This window comes from Hypomesus nipponensis, chromosome 21 (assembly GCF_054491055.1).
Source record: "Hypomesus nipponensis isolate SF chromosome 21, ASM5449105v1, whole genome shotgun sequence".
In the NCBI taxonomy this organism is placed as follows: Eukaryota; Metazoa; Chordata; class Actinopteri; order Osmeriformes; family Osmeridae; genus Hypomesus; species Hypomesus nipponensis.
The window spans coordinates 13,307,792-13,318,768 of NC_140381.1; positions in this window are offsets into that span (position 1 = coordinate 13,307,792).

Sequence of the window (10,977 nt, forward strand, 5' to 3'; positions counted from 1 at the left end):
AAGAACTATAGACTTATACAATAACAGGCTTAAATGAACTGACAACATAAGTTATACGACTTTAGGCCTTTATATGCTACTCCGTACTATACGATTACGGACACATGGGAAGGGCCTACGGATAGTTGGAACGCCCTGAAACGCCCTCTCCGTCGTCTGCGGGGCCGACGGAGACCTTTCCCGTGCACCGTTTAAATTCCTGTCGATCCGTCGTGCCGTGCTGTACGCGACGGATACCCCTTGGCCGTGATTGGTCCGCTACGACATCATTTCCAAACGACATCATTTCCGACTTCGACAGAAAGGCGTTTTCTCTAAGGTCGTCTTTTTGAAAGACGTCTGTGATGAGAACTTCTTGGAGAGAAATTTTATTGTGAGCTAGTTTATGCTCTACTCTAGCGAATTCTGAAACGTGAGTTTGTTGTCTGTGCACTGACTGCCACAGTTTAGTGACCTAGAGTAGTACATTGTAGTTTTGACTGTAGCCTATATACAGTTTGTATGGATCTTTTTGTTTCCAATTATATCAGTCTTTTTGTTTATCATTTTTCACATTGGATTAGACACTTGGTGGAGAAATGAATTCACAAAACCAGAGTCTTGTCTATATCGCAGGGGTGTCAAACCCATTTTCACCGAGGGCCACATCAGCATGGTTGCCGTCAAAGGGCCAGTTGTAACTACGATGTAACGTCAGTAACGACGTAAAAACATGGTGTTTTTGTTGTAGCTTTTGTGAACATAAGGCATATTATGCTGCGATTTAAGTCCGCCTTTGAATTCTTGGACAATCTGCTGTTTTTCTTGGAGGATACATTTGCAAATTTTTCTCAGTGTTTGGTGACAAAATGCAAGCGCGCATAGCGCAAGAGCAAAACTTGTTTTGCCCTTCATCTGAACGCAGAATAGCTTTTTGAGCTTTATGTAAAATAAACATTGCCGTTTTCCAATAGCCTAGGTAAAACCTTGTCTAATGAAGGTGATGTCTTCATCATTGCTGGCTCCAAATTGTCGATAAGGGAAGCAGAAACATGCTAGCTTGGCTGAGTACTCTAACCAAGTTCGAGAGCGATACCAACTTGGGTTGAATGCCCGAGGACCTTGGCTGAAAATGCACATGGGGTACGTTCGCAGAACCGGCTGCATTGGAGTGCTGTCATTTAAACCATGCTCGCCTTCACCCAGTTAAACTTTGCGTTTAACACTGATGTGCATACACTGCTTTCTAGAGGCGGGATGTCGTCACTTTGCCGTAACACAATTGAAATGCATGGAGATGTCGTTTATGGTCAATGCACGCTGTAAAGCAGCGTAGACTTATTTCAATAGCCCATTAATCATCCGCGGGCCACATAAAATGACGCGGCGGGCCTTGAGTTTGTCTTTAATATAATATTATGTGACTGCACCTGCTGCACTCATCGTCTGACTAGTGACAGCTGGTAAGAGTGTCACACGTGTGACGAGAGGTGGGAGATAAACAACGACGATTTCTAACTTACAAAGACGCAACAAAGCAACGTGTTTTCGACAAAAAACCGCTTCTCCACCTACTGTTCTGGCGGTGAATTGTTTTCAGCACCCCCAGCCTTCGGAGAACCATAAAGGCAACAGAAATGCTAATTAATCCGTCCTATCCGGCGGCCCGCCCATCCGTAACGGAGTCGGAGTACCATACTGGCACCTTAACAATCACTGCTGATAGACAGTCTAACATTTTGTGCAACCTGATTTCTGATACCGTGGCGGCATAAATTTAGCCACGGAGGAAACACTGCACTATATATTATCATTCCAGGTTAAGAATACCAATGGAGACTGCGTTGGAAATCGTAAATCAAACTTTTTTCAGCATTTTGAGTGAAAATTTCATTTGAATTTGTACAGGTGTATTCGTGCGCGTCAGGCTGGCCCTCGCAGCGGTAGTGGCCAGTCTGTCCATTTGCGTACCTCACAGTTGCGTATTGATCAGACAAGAAGACATGCTTTTCAAATCCATTAGTATTGATCAAAACAGAACGAGGGTTCGGCTGTAGCCTACTTGAAACATACTATCGAGAACATATTCGCTGACATGCATTGCACACGTAATGAACACGGCTTTTTTTCTTTCTTCATCGCAGACGTTTTTTTTGCCTTTGCCGCTCGGGATTTCTCATTGGCGCTTGGGAAAACGGCTTTGGCGCGCGCCAAAATGTTCTCTATGCAGGAAAAACCCTGCATACAACATTGTGCACACTGCCAGTGAGCACCCGAGTCTGACTCTGAGGCTAACGTCAAAACAGTGTAACAGGCCGGGGCATCCAAGACATGGCTGCCGCCTACTATGCGGGTAACGCATTCCCACTCAAATTTCAAGACTTTCGTGACCCAAATCAAAATTTTTATGCGACAGATTAATGGGGGCCTTCTCTCTTAAAGGTTGTCCTCCTCAACCTTTTGTTCTGCAGAATTCACCGAGATTAATTTATCAACGTCACCGAAACACAGAAGAAAAAAGCTAGCTACTTTAAAATCGGTTAAATAGACGTAATGAGTGGCACATAACATTAGCTCTATTGGCATGGCATGTATTTTGTTAGAGGTTTAACTTGTCCAGTGGGGCAAGTACATTTCCCTACCACTTGCCCTACAAAAAATCCCTGAAAAGTGACTTGTTAAAAAAAAAAAAAAATTATGGGCAGATGATGGGTCGGATGGCTGAGCGGTTAGGGAGTCGGGCTATTACTATTTGATTTCCGGCTGTGCAAAATGACGTTGCGTCCTTGGGCAAGGCACTTCACCCTACTTGCCTCGGGGAGAATGTCCCTGTGCTTACTGTAAGTCGCTCTGGATAAGAGTGTCTGCTAAATGACTAAATGTATTCATTAGCCCACTTACAATTTACCACGTTAACAATTTATATTTGTAGTACTTGATGCAAGTTGAATCTAATCTAGATAGCAATCACACCAGCAACTGCTCAATTTAAGACAAGAAAGGAGTTTGGTAAATAGAACAAAATATACAAGGCAACCAATTGCATTGAATAAAACATTTTATTATACAATATGTCCAGTGACAGGGTCAAGTTTGTTTGTAGTGAGTGGACTTGAAATTCCTTCCGAACATTGTGAGCTAGCTGGGCGATAGGGGACCCCTGCATCTGCAATTCATTGTTGCTAGAATTAGATGTAGACTACTACTAATAGTAGGCTGATAAGAGAAGACTAACTTTGTATGCTAACAAACACCAATAACTAGAATTAATTTGACAGACTAAACCAACAGACTTCTGGTTATGATACGTGTTCTCCAGCTAGCTACAGTAAAAGTGTTGCTTACCTACAGTCAAGCTCTAACTGCATTTAGAATCTAACGAGCTATATTAGGCCATAAGGTGAACTAGGAAAAAGTGGCTAGAAAGTGATTTTCGTTCCCACACCTGGGCACTACTTTTTAAAATCATTTTTGCATAGACAACACCCTTATGGACTTTATGTTAAAAGTTCTCTGCAAAATATCCTGCAGTTTTTTGTCACGATCCTGTGTAAATGTATATAATTGTAAATTTAAAAAACAAAATTCTTATGCTGCTGGTTTTGCTTGTAACTTTATTTTCATTCATTTTAGCAACACAAAATAGCTCTCAAACTGTCATTTATACATGTACCTAAACATTTGAGGCAGGTATTGAGGCATTAGTATACTCAAGTGTGAATGTAGACCATGAAATATGGTAAAGTTGTAGAAAATATGCTTATACTTTACGGATTGGCACCAAGCAAAATTAAACATACACATTGTAAATTTAGCAAGACTGTGATGTTTTATACATCACACAAAATGTTCAGTAGGCACAGTGTAATCACAGAAAGATAAAAAGAAAAGAAGCACACTGGCCCTAGTTGGCTGAAATGACTCAAAATTCCCCTTAATTCTGAATAATGCCAATAATTTGACAATTCTACAACAGATTAATTGCAGCTCAAAATCAACCTAAAATACAACACAGCCCATCTATACTCATCAGTATAATCCATACTCATCAGTAACATACTCATCAGAATCATCTTTACTCATCAGAATCATCCCTACTCATCAGTATCATCCCTACACATCAGAATCATCTTTACTCATCAGTATCATCCCTACTCATCGGTATCATCCCTAATCATCAGTAACATTTTTACTCATCAGTATCATCCCTAATCATCAGTAACATCCTTAATCAAATCAAATGTATTTGTATAGCCCTTTTTACACGCAAGCATGTCACAGAGGGCTTAAGCATCAGTATCATCCCTATCGCTATAGACAGAGCTGTCATCCCAAATAGCCCTTTCCTCTGTTTCCTGGGTAACATTTGCACAATTTTGGCACTGACAAATCAGTACAAGAAAGTCTACAGGAACATCTTCCAGACTACCTGCAACACATAGGGGCAATCCAAGCTGGGATTTCTAGTCGAGTTCAAGTCTTTTATTGTCAGATGCACAGAACAACACAAGGTCAGACTGGTCACTGAAAAATTCTTAGGACAAGACAACGCAAAGCAACCTGGCATAACATAACATTCACAGTACACAGAACATAGATTACATCTATGATAAGAAAAATATAATAAACCTCCTAATATAATATTCAATACAGTATAGTAAACCTCTAAATACACAATACACATAATAACCTATAGTAACCTTATAAACCTAAACTAACTTAAGACACGTGAAGTACAATAGTGCAATATTGGAAAGAAACTATTATCCAGTCTGCGTGTGTGAGACCAAATGCTACGGTATCGCCTACCAGAAGGCAACAGGGTAAAAAGACTGATGGGTGGTAACAATTTCTTAGAATCCTGCCAGCTTTTTTGAGTCCTCCAGGTGACTGCTAACTCCCCATCTTCAAGGTGCCATCCATTGCCAATTGGTGAAGGGGCACACATTATACCCATCAGAGAACTTCTCATTATGGCTGCTTGATAATTTGCCCTTTTGCAGTGTTGATACAGGGCGTCACTTGTCAGGGGCATGGATAGTTCTGGCAAAGCTGACGATGCCATGCAGAATGCTTTGTATCTTGCATCGTTCACAGTTTTGGCAGATGAGTGGCCATACATGTGGCACACATATTTGAAAAGTAGTTGCAAAGTAGTTCATCATGGTGTCAGGACAATAACCTCTCTCTCAACGTCAGCAAGACCAAGGAGATGATTGTGGACTATAGGAGGCGGCAGAAGGAGGAGCATGCACCCCTACACATCAACGGATCCAAAGTGAAGAAGGTCAGCTGCTTCAAGTTTCTCAGGGTGAACATCGTTAATGATCTCACCTGGTCTGTTCACTCAGACAAGGTGGTCAAAGCGTCCCGTAAACACCTCTTCTTCCTGAGGAGACTGAAGAAGTTTGGCAAGGACTTAGTCATCCTCACTAACTTTTACAGATACACTATAGAGAGCATTCTGACTGGTTGCATCACAGTGTGGTATGGGAGCTGCACAGACAGGGACTGCAAGGCCCTATGTAGTGTGGTCCGTTCTGCTGAGTTCATCATCGGCAGGAAGCTCCCAGCCCTACAGGACACCTGCCACACACGCTGCCTCAGGAAAGCTCGCAGGATTCTACAAGACTGTTACCACCCATACTTCAGTCGCTTTACCCAGTTGCCTTCTGGCAGGCGTTACCGCAGCATTCGGTCACGCACACGCAGACTGGACAACAGTTTCTATCCAAGGGCCATCAGGCTTGATATAGACTGATTCACTGAATCAGTCTATATCAAATTCATATAGATTGATTCACTTCATACTAGTCACTTTAAACACTGTCACTTCAGCTACTGGTTGCACTATCAGTAACATTGCACTCCTGTATTTCACTGTACTTCGCCATCAGGCTCCTGAATGGACATTGATTCACGTCTTACTAGCTACTTACACACTGTCACTTTCAGCTCCTGGTTGTACTATCAGTAATATTGCACTATTATACTTCACTGTACTTCACTTAGTTTAGAATAGGTTATTATGTGTATTTAGGGTTTAGTATATTGTATTTTTATATTTCTGTATATTTAGGAGGTTTACTTACTTGAGCTTAGCCTAGATGTAATTTATGTTCTGTGTACTTATATGTTAGCTCATGCCAGGTGCTTACGTTGTCATGTCTTAAGAATCTCAGTGCCCAGTCTGACCTTGTGTTGTTCTGTGCATCTGAAAATAAAATACTTGAACATGAACAAAGTTACACTGGTCCAGGTTGAAACTGCTACCCAGATTTGTAAATACAGTCAGGTATTCATCTTTCTCACAAGCAACAGAAAATGCCTTTCTTTTGCCTTTGCCATAAATGTCAATGAAACGCCTGTAGCAAGTGGAGTGAAACCCAGTGTCTTCGGAAACATTGTCAAACTCAACTTCTAGAAAATGTTTGTATGTTTCCGCTATTTTCTGATTCTGATTCTGCAAGCCAAGCCACCGTTTGGTCCCGTTTCTGAATGTATCCCACCGTGTGCAGGTAACATACTTTTTCTTTCTTTATGGACGTGAGATGCATATAGAGCTAGCATTGTTTAAAATCCTTACCACGTAGTTTTGAAGGTTTGTCCTTAATTTCCTCGTTTTCGCTACTTGATATTGACGAGATTGATTGAGAAAGCATCTTGGACTCTTTAAACGTTGTTACAAAAAGCGGCCACTTCATTGGTCTAGCGGTAAGCACGTGATGATTTTCTCATCACTCACAACCAAAATATAATTACGCGATGAAAGAACTAGTGCTGACTTTAAACACTAATAAAAAAATCAACTGCAGGATTCCACATGGAGAACTTTTTTACTCTTGCTCAAAACCAATAGGTGTTTTTATCAGAATCAAAGGAATGTAGTGCCCCATATATGGGAACGGGATGAAACGAAAAACGGCTTCACCTTACGGCCTATATCCTTCGATAAACTTTTAACTAAAGCTGGCTATATAAAATAATACTAATAACGATTGATGAGAGGTCCACTAATGTGTTGAAATATGAAAAAAATAAGTAATTTGATCAATTAACCAACTTGCTTCAGAAACACTGAAAATGAATGGGGTTGAACGTTGGAAAATACAATGGAACTATTCATGGATACCATGTGACGTCACTGTGTTTAAGCGCCGCCATCTTTGTGTCTGAAAGTGTAGCTAAGCCCCGGTCACACCATAAACATAGAACAGAAAGTACAGAAAGTAACCCACAGAAAGTAAAAAATGCCTGCCATATGCTGTGCTGTTGGATGCAACAACATTCGCCAAAATAACCCAGAGATACAATTTCAGTGTATCCAAAAATATTTTGATCGGTGTAATAAATGGTTGGCTGCAATTAGAAGAGACAACTGGCAGCCAGCATCTAACTCAATATTGTGCAGTGAACACTTTATCAGGTAAGTTAAAAAAATAAAATAAAAACCTTTGGATCTGATAAATTGGCACTAGATACATTTGCCCTTTTTAGCTAATTATTTTTTTAACAGGAAATGTTTACTTAAGCTGAGTTGTTTATGGTGAGCTATAACATTGTTAAACGAACGTTAGCTAATCGCTAACGTTATTCAAATTGTGTAGTAAGCTAGCTAACGAAGCTGATGCCTCACATGACATGTACAACTAGTTATAAACCTACCTGTACTTAGTACAGTATGTGGATAAGAGAATATCTGAGAGAAAAAAATGAAAGGGAAATGACCTTCCTAAGGTTGGCCAATATCTTAATAGTATGCACATATTTAATATTCTACCATTCTTTCCTATCTGCTTAGGGAATGCTTTAGCTACACCTCACTAGCCCAAATTGGCACTCTAAACAACACTGAAATAACACGGTTGATAATCGCGTTTAAATAACTTACATGTCCTGTGATGACATGCATGTGTTTTGTCTCCAGATGCCATATCTCGGTGTGGTTCACCCATCCTGCAACTGCATATTGATATACTTTTGAAAGCCTTCAGGCTATCTCCGGTGTATGGGGATAGATTCTGTACAAGATACATATGTCGGGAAAGGACAGTTGGGGCAGACGTTTCGCAGACTTTAAGGCACAAAATAAAGTTGATGGTAATAAATATGGATCGCAGCCAATAATAAAAAAAAAATCTAAATATTGTTGTCGTTCTGCTTCATTTATGTGCTATGTTCGTGACTCTGTTTGTTGGCTAACTATGAAAGCTAACTAACTAACCACTAGAATTAGACAATAAAAAGTCTAAATTTGAAGAACCAATCGAAAACAATACTATTATTATATTTCTATTATTATTATATTATTACTACATATTAATATATATGACTAACTAGTAGCCTACTATTGGATACAAATACAATGGGTTGAGTCAGACACAAAGATGGCGGCAGGCTTCACGGAAGTGCCGTCTTTGGTACCCATGAATAGTTCGGCTTTTTGGTTCGGCACAATCCGGAAGAAACCACCAAAGCTTCACAAGGCATCATTCGCCCATCCCTACTAATTATTTAATATTTCAGCAGCGGGACTTCTCGGCAGTTCTCCGTTGAATTGAATGATATCCCCGGTCAAGCGGAAGTGCAAATACAACGGAAGTGCAAAAGGATGAAAAAAGTGGGCGGGGCAGAATAAGGTGAATAAAATCAGCATGAACGCTGCCATTTATCATTAGTTGTGTTTGACTTCATGCAGCGCCGGCGGCGCCGACAATCGGCTGCAGCCGGCTGCCTTGAAGCTGAGAATGCCATTGGCTGCTTCAAGTCAGCCGGGCTGCAGGCGACGCTGGCGCTGCATGAAGTCGAAAACACACTTATCCTTACTAGTGGCAGAGAATGTCTAATACAGAGAGAACTGCCACTCTCTGGAAACGTCCGGGTTCTGAACTGGTTGAAGTTCCATGTGAGGGCGCTAACGAGCGAGTGCAGAATGAATGGAGGTCTATGGAGCAGTACCCCTCTAAATCCACTTTCCTCAGGATATCATTTTTTGTCTAGTAATTTGAATTCTGAATTTGAAAGGGGAGGCAAAAAAATACACACTGCTGGCTGTTAAATTGTTTTAAAGTCGCCTTTCTGTTCTAAAAAGCTTTTGAAAATGTAATTGACGTCATACACATCGTACGACCAGAGCTACTGCTCTACGGCAAGCAAGGTCACTTACTTTTTCTCTCAGGGCATCGACAACACAGCTGCTCAGCAATCAGCATTCATTAGCAGAATGCTAGTGTGTTATGGGCAACAACGACTCACCCTGTAAGAAATCTAAAAGACATAAGTACTCGTTCATTCAATTTTCGACCTATAATCCATGTTGAACATGTAAAACCTACAATCAAATCAGAGATTTCTCAACGACAATCAGGCGAAAGAGACAAATTTAGCCGTTTAGCTCCATAGACTCCCATTCAACATGCACCTGCTCGCGATCACCCCCAGTGGAGCTCTGGTGGAACTGCAGCCAAATTCGGTACAATGGGTCTTAAAGGTGACATGAAATGCTGTTTTTGGATGCTTTTATATAGGCCTTAGTGGTCCCCTAATACTGTATCTGAAGTCTCTTTCCCGAAATTCAGCCATGGTGCAGAATTATAGCCACTACAAGTAGTCCCACAATCAGCTTTCCTCAGAATGCGCTGTTTCTGTGTGTGTAGCTTTAAATGCTAATGAGCAGGAGAGGGGCGTCAAAATGCGCTAATGTTTACAACGGATGTATCGCAATGGCTCATAGCCCCCGTTGCTGTAAGATGCCTCGAATTTAGCCATTCTCATCTGATCACCCTGGTTTGCAGAGGTGCACACTCAGTCATTTCAATGTGGAGAAAGGCGGATATCGCGCACGCCATAACACCAACAGCAGAACGGTTATCCAAATAACAAAGAAGTGTACAACACTCGCGTTACAGCGTTTGAATTCACACACACACTTAATGCCATCTACCTTTACATTAGCGACAGTAACTCAGCTGGCTCGTAGCCCCGTTGCTGTAAGATGCTTCGAATTTGCCCATTCTCATCTGATCACCCTGGTTTGCAGAGGTGCACACTCATAATAATTTCAATGAGGGGAAAGGCGGATATCGCGCACGCCCATAACACCAACAGCATAACGGTTATCCAAATAACAAAGAAGTGTACGACACTGGCGTTACAGCGTTTGTATTCACACACACACTTGATGCCATTTGCATTTATCTTTACGTTAGCAACAGTAACTCAGCTGTTGGCTGCAGAGCTAATGTTACAGCCACATTCTAAGGGTAGCAAGCTAGGTAACCATATACAGTAAAGGAACAAAATGATATAGCTTTAGTTAACTTACTTGTCCAAGGTTTGTAGCTTGACCAAGGAGATTTAGTAATGATCCAGAATTTAATTTCAGCAAGGCCAGCTTTGTGTTGGCTCAAGTTGAGGAAACAGTAGTGGCTGAAATGTTTGGCGCAGACATGCAAAACTTTGGAAAGTTGTGTTGGCGCTTTTCCAGCGAAAATAAAATTTAGATATTGGTTGTGCAGAGGCTTGGATGAAGGAATTAAATAAAGACTTGTGCTTGCATTTGTACATCCAAGCACTGAGCAACTGTTGTGCTTCGTTTGTTTGCTCGCCATAATGTCTCTCCAAGAAAAACCGATATCGCACTTGCCATTGCACGGTGGTAGCTCAGTTTCTCATGGGCAGGTCAGATGATCTGGGCGGGCAAAGCAGAGAGAGGGGAGGTAACCTTTCTCGTATCTACGTCACTTGGAGGAGATTTTCAAACAGAGCGTTTGAGCCTTCATTTTGTCAAAGGCGGAGAAGAACACCCAGGGCTTTGTTTAGACCTATCGAAAATTCTAGCCACTGGGGGACCAAAGGCAGGCTAGGGGAACTCATATTAATGTTAAATAACCTCATAAAAGGAAGTTTTCATGTCATGTCACCTTTAATAGGGAGTGGCAAGGCTCTCCTTAAACAGGCTCTGCTAGTGGTTTTTCGTGAGTTGGCTCGTTTGACTCC